We start from the raw sequence: 15,611 nt of genomic DNA, 5'->3' as shown, positions 1-15,611 counted from the left end.
GCTATCCTGAGTGAAAGTGAAGAAGAATTAAATGATCTGCTGAACGGAATGAACAGTCTATTGAGTACACAGTATGGTTTGAGATAAATCGGAGAAAGACGAAGGTAATGAGAAGTAGTAGAAATGAGAACAGCGAGAAATTTAACATCAGGATTGATGGTCACGAAGTCAATGAAGTTAAGGAATTCTGCTACCTAGGCAGTAAAATAACCAATGACGGACGGAGCAAGGAGGACATCAAAAGCAGACTCGCTATGGCAAAAAAGGCATTTCTGGCCAAGAGAAGTCTACTAATATCAAATACCGGCCTTAATTTGAGGAAGAAATTTCTGAGGATGTATGTCTGGAGTACAGCATTGTATGGTAGTGAAACATGGGCTGTGGGAAAACCGGAACAGAAGAGAATCGAAGCATTTGAGATGTGGTGCTATAGACGTATGTTGAAAATTAGGTGGACTGATAAGGTAAGGAATGAGGAGGTTCTACGCAGAATCGGAAAGGAATATGTGGAAAACACTGATAAGGAGAAGGGACAGGATGATAGGACATCTGCTAAGACATGAGGGAATGACTTCCATGGTACTAGAGGGAGCTGTAGAGGGCAAAAACTGTAGAGGAAGACAGAGATTGGAATACGTCAAGCAAATACGTAATTGAGGACGTAGGTTGCAAGTGCTACTCTGAGATGAACAGATTAGCACAGGAAAGGAATTCGTGGCGGGCCGCATCAAACCAGTCAGTAGACTGATGAAAAAAAAAAAAAAAAAAAAAAAAAAAAAAAAGTTCTAGGCGACTGATGATGACCTCAGAAATTAAGTCGCATAGTGCTCAGAGCCATTTGAACCATCTCCTGTATCTCTCTATTTCTATCCTGTTGATTACACTTTTAAGTGACATAAACGGTGATTATAATTAGTTCCACTTTAAAAAGTCTGTAAGAAACAAACCACTGCTCAGAACGACTTCAAATTAAAAATAATACTAACGAAGAATGGGGAAACGTTATGGAAACAAGAAAAAAGAAACGAAAATTTTACTAGCCGCCGCAGTAAGCGGAAGAACACACAAATAATAGATGCAAGGTAAACGGCTATTCCTCAGTTTACTACTGAAACTCCCGGCATTCTGTCTGAAAGCTGCATTGCGCACTGCTGGTAACGTTTATTACTAGAAAAATGACCGTGCGCCGGTAGATGTGCAAAAGTTTCAGACACTCAAGGCTACGAAATATGGCGTTGGTCAGGCGAATACCAATGGTCTGGATAAAAATATTACGAAATTTGAAAAGTCAGGTTTTTTTGAAGAGCAGCGTGACAGAGGGAGGTAAACAACCGACCGGACCCCAGTAGAAGCATTGTAAGAGATCTCAAGATATAATGTGTAAACATGCACATTTAGGAGTTGCTTCACGCTGACTGCCAGTATGACAAACATCTGTTCTAGAATTTCTCGCTCTATGCAAGAACATGTCAATGCACAGAACTGCAGAATATGGGCAACGGAAAATACGCTCGCACAACCGGTACCTTCTTTCTGACCTGTGTGGTGCGGGTTGAAGGCATCGTTCATCGTCAGGCAATATATTTCGAGGAGGTGGGTCCTACGGGTCTCCTTACTTCTAACGTCACTGAGAGTCTTCTGCGCACCAACGTCATTCCAACCCTTCAATAGTGCGAATGTCTTCGAATGTGTGGGTAGGTCACTTTTATGCGAGATGGAACTCCTCCGCACATTGCACAGCCATTGAAGCAGCCCCTGCAGAAGCAGTCTCGAAATGCTAGAATTATAAGTCGATATTTCCCTACACCCAAATAATCTGATCTTAATCTGTTTGACCTCTGGCGCGGGGTTATCTGAAGGATGTTGTGCTCAGTGGCCCAATTACGAATGTAGCTGAACTGAAGGCATCCACTTGGTAAAGCACAGTCTGCACGTGCGTGGCCCATGTGAAACTGATTTGCTGTGGAGACCGCTGTTTCTCGGTTTCAGACTGTGGCGGAAAACGGTGGACAGCATACTGAATATATCTTGCATCAGTTTCACATAAATTAAAAACCAATTTCATTGTTGATTCCTATGCGGTTTTTGCCTTCGTGATGATTTAAAACCGATTTCATTGTTGCTTTTTGTCTTTTTTCCACAGGAGAGTTAGAAACCGTCACAATTTTAGCTTTTTGTGTGGTTTTTGGCTTCAGGACAATTAAAAACCGATTTTCCCTATCGGATACCGCACGACCCCGTGGTGGAAGGGCCTTCCTAACTAATAATTAGTTGAATGCCAAACTTCCGTGGGCTCGCCCATTGCACTGTACGGCCTGTTTAATGAGATACTCACAACTCAAGCATCGTACTGCGAGTCATCTGTCTTGCGCGGCCACACCCATTAACATTACGACGCTTACAGTACCATCTAATGGGACTATCTTGGTTAAAATTTGTTTCCATAACGTTTCCCCCTTTTTCTATTATATTGCGATTCAATTTTACCTCATTTCTATAGCGTTTTGAAACTGGAACGCAAATTATAATCATCATATATCTTTGTTTCTGAAATACTTTTCACTTCCTTCTGTAGTCTATGAATTGAAGTATTTATTATTTTACTCACAATTTCTTTACAGGTACCTCTAACATAGGATTGCCAACTTTAATTGGAGCCAAACCCGAGATCTCAAAAATATTATTATTATTCACAACACATTATACAAGACATACATTATAGCTGTTGCAACAGGGAGTACGTACTTATTTAACATGATAATCACTGTTAATACTGTGATTCCAGCCATTTATGCCGGCCTCTAGTTCCTTTGCTAAACATATTTTGACGTTATACTTCCTTTCTGACTTCACAACTGTAAGAAGTTCTTTTCTATTGTTGGATCTGATAAATTCAGCACATTTCATAGAGTAATTAAAATTCACAAATAGATCTGCTTTCACCATTTCACACTTTCAGACTGTTTCTTTCATTGCTCCTGATATTTAACATCACACGGAAAATCCGGTCCACAAACGCATTGAATCGTGGCACCACCAGCACGCGTTGAACAACTTTCAGCAAATTATGTGCTTAGCATCTCTTAAAAAATGTCACGCAATAGTTTGAAATGTTTGAGTATGTTTAATCCTTAATGAATGGCAAGCCGTCATTCAGTGCACGTATTTCAGAAAATGTTAAAATAATCTGTTTCACTATGTTCTCCATACTAACGGACTCTCCAACATTTAACTGAGATCTCAGGTTAAAAACTGAATCTTCTCTGAAGTTAAACCATGTTTCTAGATTTTCCATAATCCTAGTATAGACTTGCTGAAGTTCTCTGACAAATATTGCTCGATCATGTATCGGTCGTTTTTTCAGCTCTTGCAATTTCTTGAATGTAAAGAAATTATTTCTTTTTCTATTGATAATTTCTGTACACACCTTGAGCACTACAGAATATATTCAGTTATCAGCGTATAATCTCTTTCCACGTTTATTATCGTTGCATTAAATAAATGCAAGACGTTGTGAACAAAATAAATGTTAATCTCTGCCACTGTTACTTCATCGTCCTCTTCACTGTCGTTTTCATGGCTTACGAGTGCACGAGTTAGTTTGGCAGTATTGCCTGCACCGTGCCTTAGAAAGCAGCACTTTAAGAATTGACATTTCTGGAGCAATGTATCTACAGCATAGGAAAAAGTCAAAAATCGTGTAGGAACATGCCTTAGTAGTGTGGAGTACTCTGACTGCAAGAACTCAAAAAAGTTTTTCAGCTCGCTCATCGTATTCGCGCTTGAAGAAACTCATTAAACACCTTAACCACTAATGATTCAACAACGTATGGCAGTAGTTTTAGTGCGTATTTCGTAGTATTGTGTAGCATATACATGTGACAATGTCTCCAATAAGATGTGGTGCTTACAGAATTTTTTTTCAACTCCATGATAAAAGATTGGTTTCTCTCGCAATTGACGGAATAGTTGTCTTCACCATAAGCTGATAGTTGCTGTGCTGAAAGACCATTCTTAAGCTCCTTGGCTATAGAAGTTGACGTTTCTTCGTAAAAATCTATAACAGTTGAAGTCGTTTTCATTTCTTGGTCGAAGTACCGGATAGCAACTGAAAATAATCTCATATTTCCTTTATTTGAAGCATCACATGCAACTTTTTTCAGAATTTGTTGCAAAGAATGTGGAGCGAATACGTTTTCTATTAAAGCTTCAGCTTCAGTCCAGCCAGAGTGAATTTTGGATCATAGTTTCGAATCTTGAATAAAAAAAAGTGAGATAGGAGAGCAATTACGCAGGCTTGTGAGAAGGTAACTGTGATGATGTTTCACTCCATGATACGTTAATATTAGTTACGTTGCTGACACATGCTCTCTCTAACTGGTTCCCACTGGCACGTAATCCCTTTGAACAGTGGAGTTTCTTAACACATTTTCCACCCTACCAATATGAGTCCTGGTACTCGCCTGATGCTTTGACTGCTTTCCCTCTAAAACTTAGGGCATGTCTTACAATCTCCGGTGTATTAATCTTGTTTCGAAGGCCACCATATTCTGTTACCTGAAGCCATTTGTTAATGAAATTACAGTCATGGCTCTGTGTTGTTTTAGCCTGCTGCATGTGAGAATTTCACTATATTACTACGTTATACACGTTCAAGCCTCACTCGGTCACTACAATGCCCTTCTTAAAAACATAAAATTTAAACTAAGCGCATGCCGTGAGCGGTTCACGTAATACAGTCATGACAAAATACTTCATTACATGGACCGCTCGCAACAATGGGTATATTTGGCACGTTCATTTGCTCTACAACGGCATTCCTTTTAAAACTAGTACGTCTTTGTTGCAAGCACCGATAATAAAATGAAAATACGACATTGTCACGGTTCGCTTTGTTTGTTGTTTTTTGCTGCTATCTAACTATAAAGACGAACAAGTAGACATAAACTAATATTGTTACTCTGCTTTACTGTCAGGGGCTGCTGAGAGGGTAACTGATGCTCTCCGAAACGGCGATGCTGGCATATAAACGAAACAGGCACGACGTACGATGGTGTGACGCCCATTTTGAAGGGAGGGCTAGACAATACAATGTGAAAGAGGGAGTTGCGGAATAAAATGTGAAATCATGTGATGGTATGACGATAGCTGGACGTGGTACGGTCCTACCTGTGGGGCCTGCGGATAAACCGCTGGCTCACAATCTGCTACTTCAATCTCATATGTCTGGGAATTCCCGAGCTGATCTGTAACAGCTAAGTTCGATTTATCATAAGGATATGAAACTACACTTTGGTGCACACTACTAGTCTAATGTTGCCTGGACGTGGATGGAGCTGGCGAAATAGGGACTGAACGTCATTCATATCAAGATTTTTAATGACGCTCGTCACGGAAAGTAATTTTACCACTTAGGTCAAAGGACCTTGGCGTAAGACCAAACCATTAAGTCAGATAAGACAATTTAAGAACAATTATAGATAATACATAAAACAATGTCTTCAAAGATACTTAAGAATTAAGTATAACACTCAAGAATGCCACAAATAACTGTGTTTCAAATAGGTATACCATGATAGACCCCAATCGCTCCCAGCATGAATCATAGATGCTACCGTCAGTGGGGAGGATTGCGAGCCTCAGCGATAGAGATAGCCGTGCTATAGGTACAACCACAATGGAAGGGTATCTATTGAGACGCCAGACAAACTTGTGGTTCTTGAAGAGCGGCAGCAGCCTTTCCCTTAGTTTCATGGGAACAGTCTGGATGATTGATTTATATGGCCTTGTAACATCAACCAAAACGGCCTGGCTGCGCTGGTACTGCAAACGGTAGAAAGCAAGCAGCAATTACAGCCGTAATTTTTCCCGACGACATGGAGCTGTACTGTGTGGTTAAATGATGACGGCGTCCTCTTGGGTTAAATATTCTGGAGGTAAAGTAGTCTCCCAGTCGATTTTTCTGGAGGGGACTTGCTGAGGAGGATGTCGTCATCAGGAGAAACAAAACTACATTCTACGGATCGGAGCGTGGAATGTTAGATCCCTTAATATGGCAGACAGGTTAGAAAATTTAAAAAAGGAAATCAATAGGCTGAAGTTGGATATAGTGGGAAATAGTGAAGTTCGGTAGCAGGAGGTACAGGGTTTCCAATCAGGTGACTACAGGGTTATAAATACAAAATCAAGTAGGGGTAATACAGCAATAGGTTTAATAATAAATAAGAAAACAGGAATGTACGTGAGCAACTATGAACAGCACAGTGAAAGCATTATCGTAGCCAAGACAGATTTGAAGCCTACACCTACCATCACAGTAGTAAAAGTTTACATGTTTAGAAGATTGAAGGAATGTACGATGAGATAAATGAAATTATTCGCATAGTTAAAGGAGTCGAAAATTTAGTCGTGAAGGCGTACTGAAAAAGAAGGAATAATAATAGGTGAATATGGACTGGGGAAAAGGAATGAAATAGGAAGCCGGCTGATGGAATTTTGCCCAGAACATAATTCAATCATCGCTAACACTTAGTTTAAGAATCGTAAAAGAAGTTTGTGTACGTGGAAGAGACCTGACTATATTCACGGTCGTCGCCCTCAGTTATACTGCTCCACTTCCCATTGTGGGCACTCTGAATATTTGCCCTGTCTTGATTAACTCAGGAGTAATATGATTGGGCAAAAAATCATGTATGGACCAGATATTGATAAAGGGGAATTTAGGGGATAGGCAAACATGACAGAAGCAAGGGTAGCTCTGAGAGCCTCATGTCTCGCTAGGTTCGGCCACGATAAAGAAAGTTCATATTTAATTTTAGGCTCAGAGTGGGAAACAGTCACAGAATACTTTAGATTACGATTAACCCATTGTTGGGAATAATAAGGTCCGGCACTAATTCCACTTTTGCGGAGCAACCAGCTGAACCGAGTAAAACCATCAACGACCACTGCCCACCTTGGGTCCACGGAAGGGTACAGACGTAATCAATAAAAAGACGCTACATGGTTACGTATGCCAGGGTGTCTTGAAGCAACCGCCAAAGCCCATTGGAATTCATCTTAGTCAGCTTGCATCCCCGACACTGATTAAATATTTGCCTAACATCACAAAGAGTGGGCCGCGTTAGGGACTCATGGATCTGGTGAAAGGTTTTATATGCCCATAGATGACTCCCCCCCGGCCGCTGTGGACGTTTCTAGGCGCTTCAGTCCGGAACCGTACTGCTGCTACGGTCACAGATTCGAATCCTGCCTCGGGCATAGATGTAAGCAGGAGATCCTGGGTTCGAGTCCCGGTCGGGGCACACATTTTCAGCTGTCCACATCCAGGTATATCAACAACACCTGTCGGCAGCTGAGGTTTTCAGTTAGTCATCATTTATTCCAGAGAAAAGCTCCACGGTCATCAACAGTAACTGTTCTTTCAAGAACAAGTTACTGTCTTCGTATATATAGTTAAAGGTTACCCAGCCATTGACCTTCGTCTGTGCGAATGCGCACAGGTTGCCCAAACTCTTACGGGAATCGCCAAAGGGTGCGCGAGTAATGAGTGGTTGGGCAAATGTATATAAGGTACAATACATATGTAGAATTGTGGACAGTTGGTAATGTGAGTCTCACGGGAAGCGTGCAAGGGATAAGTCCCTGCAGTCACGCTATTCATCTGTGTCCTCGGTGGCTCAGATGGATAGAGCGTCTGCCATGTAAGCAGGAGATCCCGGGTTCGAGTCCCGGTCGGGGCACACATTTTCAGCTGTCCACATCGAGGTATATCAACAACACCTGTCAGCAGCTGAGGTTTTCAGTAAGTCATCATTTATTCCAGGGAAAAGCTGCACGGTCATCAACAGTAACTGTTCTTTCAAGAACAAGTTACTGACTTCGTATATATAATTACGATTATATTTGAAAACAGTTGGGACATGTGTGGCAGGCAGACAAATTTTGAGGGCTTCAGCAAAGAATGTTCTTCTCCAGTTCATACTCGTGAACTTACTGTCAGGCCCTCAACTGACTACTAATGGAGCCCGATTTGGGGCCATGCTCCTGTTGTTGCACAAGACCAGCAGACAATACCGGAACCGCGGAAAGCACTGAATAACAAGACCTTCTACCTCATCGGTATCACGGGGGAAAAACGCTCCTCCTCTTCGAACATTCTGTTCAAGGCATCTGCAACGTTATCGCATCCCCTAATGTGGTGCTCATTGCAGCGGAAGGCGGAAATTCAATCCTCCCACCTTTCAATACGTCCAGTTTTATATTGGCGAGTCAAAACCCAATTAAGGGCCTGGTTGTCCAAGTCCAGTGCGAATTCCCAGAGTTAGAGGTAATATTTAAATTTCTATAGAGCGAAGAGGGCAGCCAGCGCTTCCTAAACCTATGTAGAGTATTTTTTCTCAGATGGAGACAGGTTCCTACAGGTCTAGGCTAAGGACCTCCACTCGCCACCGTGCTCCTGAAGCAACTTGGTGGCAACCTCTGTTTAGAGGCACTGGTATCAACCATGGAGGGTTGACTGAAGTGATAAATGGCCAGAAAAAGAGCATTAGTCAATCTAAAGCCTGCTGGTTGTCGGTCTAGGCAAAGAGTGGCTAACTCAGGAAGCTTCGGAACAAATTTTCGAAAGAAGTTAGTCATTCCGATGAAACGAACTACCCCTTTCTTAGTCTTAGGTCGAAAACTCCAAATAGGTCAAGACCTAGATGATAAATCCTGACCCCCTTAGCCGTGACTAGATGTCCTAGAAAAGATATTTCAAGACGAGCTAAGGTAGCTTTGACAGTTAGCTCCATTTGCCTTACACGATCGAGAACCAATCGCAAATGTTCCAGATATTTGGAGAAGTGATACTGCAAATGACAGCATCATCCGAATAGTTACAGACGCACTTGAGATCTCCGAGCGCGGACACGGGTAATCTAGAAGGAACTGCATCCCGATAAAAAGGCCGAAAGGCACACGGTTGAATTCACATGTCCCAATCAGTTCAAAAGGGAATGGCCGCATATCAAATGTTCAAATGTTCGTGAATCCCTAAGGGACCAAACTGCTGAGGTCATCGTTCCGTAGCATACACACTACGTAAACTAACCTACGCTAAGAGCAACATAAACACCCCCATGCCCGAGGGAGGATTCGATCCTCCTGTGCGATGGGACGCGCAATCCGTGACATGGCGCCTCAAACCGGGTGGAGTGGTCGCTTTTATTCGGCAAGGTGAATCGGTAATAAGCTTGGTGAAGATCTAAAACGGGAAAATAACGAGCTCTGGAAAACCACGAAAAACACCCACATAGATTAAGAAGACGGACAGGGTGCAAGATTACTTTGTGATTAAGGACACGATAGTTCACAACGGGTCTGAAATCCCTACCCCCAATATTTTTTTGCGCCAGAAATATAGGTGACGCATACAGCGAGGTACATGGCCTTATCACCCTCTCTGCGAGCATTTTATCTATGAACTCAAGCAATATCTTCATCCTAGGGAGAGGTAGACGGTAGGGTGACTGCCCGGCTAGAAGATGACTGGAAAGAAAAATCCGATATTCAGTACGCTTAGTCAGACGTAATTTATCTCTCAATGTTTCCGGGAAAATACGCAATATTTTAAGGGGAGGTAAGTGCGCATTCTCAAACTCTGCCGTACTAACATTAGTATTACAGAGATGCCCTCCTGGAATGGTGAGACAAGTGCACCTTAGGCCGAAATCCAAAATAAAATTTCCCGTGGGAATAATTCTAAATTAATCCCGTTTTACTTATACAAAATCACACCCGAATAGGAGTCAGTGCTTCAACCCTCCGCCACTAACACTTTCATAACAAAATTCACCGGCATGACAAGTAATGTGCCTGGATCCTATCAAAGGGAGAGCTTGAGCGTTAACAGTTCTACAGTTACTTCCAACGAGCTTTAAATTCGGAAACTTACAAATGATCCGATGTCTGGAGTACCACGTACGACTCACTAAGGAAAGGCTGCTGCCAGAATCTGATAGTGCACAGAGTTCTTCAAGATTGACGCACGCGCACACAAACGGGAGACACGAACTTGGCCACTTGAAAAAGGTGCCATGCCGTCTTTGCCTATAGTGTCAGCTCTAGCAGTACCTTTTTCCGTTTCCGCCAGGAGATGTGTGAACAATGACGACACATCTCTCGCCTCCAAATCTGGTCGGCCAAAGGAATAATGCGTTCACTCCTGCTTCCGGTACACGTCCCTCATGCCTGGATGATGCTAAGCCAGACGAACTTGGATGTCAAAAGGGCAACAGAACAAACAGCAGCCTGTTGCCCCGCAGACCTATGCTGTCCATGCTGATTCGCTCACAGCCTCTCTTGGAAAATCACGGCCTCAATGACACTCGAAGCGAACATGTCACTCCCCCTTCACGCTAGAGACCGTTTTCCGGTAGACGTGGAGTAACCTATCTATCGTGTAACAGTTCACACATAGGTTTACAAATGGTATGGCAGAAAACTATTATTATTTCTTGTCTCAGCAATATGAATTATCTTTGCACCGAACAGAAGCTACTTCGGCAGCTTAAGCATTAGACTTCAACAAAGAAGCTGTAATGAATTTGTTTCAAGTTTTTTTGATTTAGTGGACAAACAGGGTTTTCAGGTTATACAGATATTCAGTATCTAAGGAACTAGCCTGTCCATGGTACATAAATCTCAAACTACCATTGCATGAAGAGGGAACCAACAACTGGGGGCTGTGAATAGTGTTTGAAGCAACAAAAATACCACATTTCTTTGTTTTTCTTTCAGTGCCTCTGGTTTGTACGCGCTTTCAATGTTAGTATTGAAGAGAAAATGATTTTCTATTGATTATTTAAAACCTGTAGCTAAACCTGGTATCTAAGTTTCTGTTTCAGACAGTGGCTAGACAGCTAGTGAATTGCTTGTTGAGTGGCTGGAGCAATACATCGAAACCGCAAACGCTGAAGCTAACAGGAAGGTATTATTAACTTTCAATGGACATGCAGCACATACAAAAAAGCCGTAAGCTTTAACTTCAGCTAGAGGTAATCGTATAACTTCGTTTTCTCTGCTTCCACACATCACTTACATAGCATTTTTAAGATGTAGAATTCTTAAGACGCTTGAACTCAGCTTATTACAACCAAGCATGTGTCAAATGGCCTCACACAAACCTTGAAGACATTATTAGTCAACAAGGATTGCTGAGCTGTCAGGACAGTTACGTGGCAGCGCTGTGACAGTACAAAATGCTGACACTATCTTCTCCAGAACTGGACTCTGGTGACTGGATCCAGACGTTTTCCAGTACTTGGACTTCGCAATGAGTAAATTCAGTCCCGAATCAGATGCTAGAAATGATGTGGAAGAAATGAATGGACAGACAAGAACCCCCAGCCAAATACAAACAAAACAACCGAAATTTTGCATTTCTTCAGTTGGCACAAAACAAACCAGTTCTAGCGTAGTGTCAGTAAACGCGCAATATATCCGCTCCACTGCAATTCTACAAGAAAGAAAAATAAAAAGCACATCATCAGTGGTCGATATCACTGGGGGTCATTAGAAGTGGCTCCTCGTTGACAAAGAATCTCAAAAAACAAATTGGAAAAATCGAAACGTGGCAACATGTGGTTTCCATTTGGTTCTGCAAGATCTGTAAAGGTATATAGTTGCAGAAATCTTAAGTGGTAACTATTATCGTAATCCTTTAACTGATCCTCCAACAGTAATGAAAACACAAGGAAAACATCTTTACTATGCACAAAAGTAGATGTAATGGAGAAACTATTTTATTGTGATTGCTGCACAGCTAAATGAGAAGGTAATGTAGAACAGTTAAGTGTGAGTCCAAAATTAGCGTTATATTTTAGATAATAAACATGTATTAAGAGATCAAATTTGTCTCCTAATGTCATTGTGGTATCACATGTCGATTCCGTCCATCATAAAGTTGGCAAGGAACTGCAAGTTTCTGTCAGACGCCAATAGTAGTTGTGTGGGACCTGGCAGACCCAATGGTGCACACCTTCTGAGCCATACCCCCAATGGCCAGTAGCCAATGCCTCAGCAGTACATGATGGCTGGCGGCAGTCAAACAGCGCGCTTCTACTCGGAGCCTCTTCGCTATGTGGTGCTATGCAGACGCCGCCTGATCGCGTCTTCGGCACCATCGTTCATGCTTGGTTCCAAAAGCCTCATTCTAGTTGCTATTGGCTGAGCTGGACTCTATCTGATGCTGTATTATTTGTTATGAGTATACCTACACATGGAGAAATACAAGCAGTGTAAATCTTGTATTTACTGTGTTAACTTGTTCGCGAATCGTTTCTGATCCTGTCCAGCTTATGTACGACGGCAGTTACTGCACCTCTCTATAACCCAGTTCTTCTTACTGCTGTGCAGAAAGCCGTACACATCAGTCTGGAAATCAATACTGGCCTTACTCAACAAGTTTCCCTATTTCTTTTTATAGTCGAGAAAGTTTTCATTAGTACCTTTAACAACACCAGTGGTACAATAGAGACCTAATTATAAATTGCACCACTTTGCAACTCTTCGCCTATTGTTTCATGCTGTTTAAACTGCAGAGAATTTATTTTCGGAATTTTCCCTAGATGTGTCAGAGAGTATGCTACATATTATTAGCATTAAATTTAGATAATATATCTTAGATTGCAGTAAAATAAGAAAAATTCTGAAAATTGTATGAGACTTTACCAAAAAAAAATTAGAAGATGTAAAACTACTCTGGTATTCATAGATTAGGGCAAATCACAAACGAACAACGATTTTCTGGTCTGACATTGACACATTTACTAGAAATTATGAAATGATAAGGTGACACAAATTAATGGTCGTAATGAATCAACAGAACATTATTTCTTAGATGATACAGAGTACAGCGTATGTAGTAAATAACAAATGAATTAATAAATCACGGAAATAATATCTGAAGAGATTCGAGAAAGAATATTCTACATCTACATCCACATACATACTCCGCAATCCACCATACGGTGCGTGGCGGATGGTACCTCGTACCACAAATAGCATCTTCTCTCCCTGTTCCACTTCCAAACAGAACGAGGGAAAAATGACTGCCTATATGCCTCTGTACGAACCCTAATGTCTCTTATCTGCAACTGATGCAAAAAATAGTGACCAGAACTTGAAATGAGACCAACAAAATGACCTAGTGTATGGCGAAGTGTGTCGATACGAACGTCATTCACTCAATGAAGAAACCGTCGGAATTCTTTTTCTTTTAGAATGACTCAACGTTCAGTCGTTACTTCAAATACACTTCAAAACAGAACAAAAACGTCGCCCAGACGAAGAACCTAATCATTCTGGCCACAAACTGATATTGGAAAGAAATATGAAATAGTAAATTTTGGAGGCCAATAGATAACTGTGGGGTAGCACACTTTTACCACGCATCTGTCAAGAATAGTAAGCAGGGGACTAGGGTAAAAAATCTTTTCACAGCTGGACAGTAACTATGCCTCGCAAGCAGGAGCCTGGATAATATACGGAGATGTCAGTATTTGAGAGAGAACCTGTAGCTGGTCTCAAAGAAGCCAGAATAATCGGCGAATCGCTCAACATTTCACATGGAGTTGTGCTACTATTCGCCAATGTTTACAGGAATGGGTGAACCGTTGTCGAACACAGTTTCAAGAAGGAAGCGGTTGGCCTAGAGAGACGCGCAACTGCTGCTCCAATGTCCACATGCATCATTAATAGGCGGCTTAGAGAAAGGAGGCTGAGCTTAAGCGCCCCTTGCGCTGACTATCATTGAGCTTTGTACAACAAGCCGTTTACAGTGATGGCTGGCACATTCGGTCTGGAATCTCACCGATTGTAGTAGAATTGTCTCCAGTGATAACTGCGGCTTCGAACAGAGCCCCGCTGGCATCGAAGAGGTGTCTATAGACGCCCCAGACAGGGGTGGGATACCACGTTGACTGCAGCCCGCCATATGGCCCGACAACCAAGACTGATGATGGTCTGGCGTGACATTTCACTCCATAGCACGACCCCTTCGGCTGTAATCCGCGGCACCCTTACAGCACAGCGGTGCGTGGACTATCCTCCAGGACAGTAAGCGAATTTCTATTCCTTTCCTCGGAAATGTATCAGAAACGCTTTCTAGCGCATACATACGAATGTAATTCAACCTTCTCCACTGACAACAGCTTAAGGGAAAACCTTGTGCATACAATTAACAACGTTAGTTATCCCTTTTCTAATTAAGGTGTTTATTAAATAATATATAATAATTGCTATGTTACAATCGGGCTCGAACTGGCAGGGCTATGAAAGTAAGGTATACAGAACATGTACTAGGAAAGGAGGGCGGTAATGTGAACACATCTGCTGAACATTTACTCATCTCTGATCATTCCCCCAAAGATCTGTGAGAAGTTTGTTTGAGGATGCTAAGGGCGGAAATCACACTTATGCGAATAACTACAAATTTTAAAACACTTTATTAGTTTTGATAACGTGTTAAGTGATCAGCTGCATTTTGCGATTCGACAGTTTCTTGAAGATTTTAAGCCGGTACTTCGACCGGTTTACATAATTACAGTTCATTGGAGGCCTCCACTTGTAATTCATTCTCAACAGATTTATATTTTTCTTCTAAAATATTTTATCCTTTTTAATTATCCTTATGTCATTTTTGAAGTTTCCTCTCCTCCTCCCTAACTCCTTTCTTCCCACATTTTTCTACCTAAAATTTTTCTCAGCCACTTTTGGATAAAACGTAGTGATTGATAGTTTACACTTTATGTGTTTTCGCACAGGTACGCCACCTACCGATGTATCCTGTTTCGTGCACTGCGACAATTTTGTTAGGCGCCGCTTTGCACCCGCCACATACTCCCTGTTTTGCTGTCTTAATTCCATGCACATTTTAGTGTGAAGTTTTTTACGCTTAGTCTAGCTCAAATGGGAATGTTTTTTAATGGATTTTACTTAGTTTTGATGATGGTCATACATACCACGTTACTTGACAGGAGCTTGTTTGGTCGGATATTTATAGTCGCCAATATGTTATTTTAAGTTTAAATATTTTTCGTTTATTGTATTTTTATCCAGTGCTTTTGCACATCCTTAAGTATTCTTTTTAACTGCGACGTAAAGAAATTTCCTTAACACGTCTCTGTACTTCGGAAGAAGACAGTTTTACAGTCGTTGAAACCATGGTCACGGATCTTTATTAAACCGTTATACCTTAAACTGGTTAGCTGATCAAATTATTCATTTAGATTCACCGTTGCTGAACAGCAGCATTGTTCAGAAACATTCTAAATTTTGTTGTTAAACCATGGTGGGTCTTTTCCGTCCGTAATGCACTTACTCGGCACATGGGCTACTTCTCCAGAGCGCGATTTACGATCATTTTAAACAATGCCCATGACTACTGTATGTTCACAATATTGGAACTAAATGCCACTCATACGTTGCCTAAGTAGGATGCTAACAACTGCTTATCTACTTTTTCCAGCACAAAAACTCTCCTAGCCTGCTTGATGGTTTTATTAAATTTCAGAACCATCGTGACCCCTTATTGTGGTTGTGATGTCGAACTAGATGCGCAACGTAGT

The sequence above is a fragment of the Schistocerca nitens genome, chromosome 2, assembly GCF_023898315.1.
Source record: "Schistocerca nitens isolate TAMUIC-IGC-003100 chromosome 2, iqSchNite1.1, whole genome shotgun sequence".
NCBI classification, from domain to species: Eukaryota; Metazoa; Arthropoda; class Insecta; order Orthoptera; family Acrididae; genus Schistocerca; species Schistocerca nitens.
The sequence above is the reverse complement of the archived record's forward strand: the minus strand, read 5'-3'. Positions refer to the sequence as shown.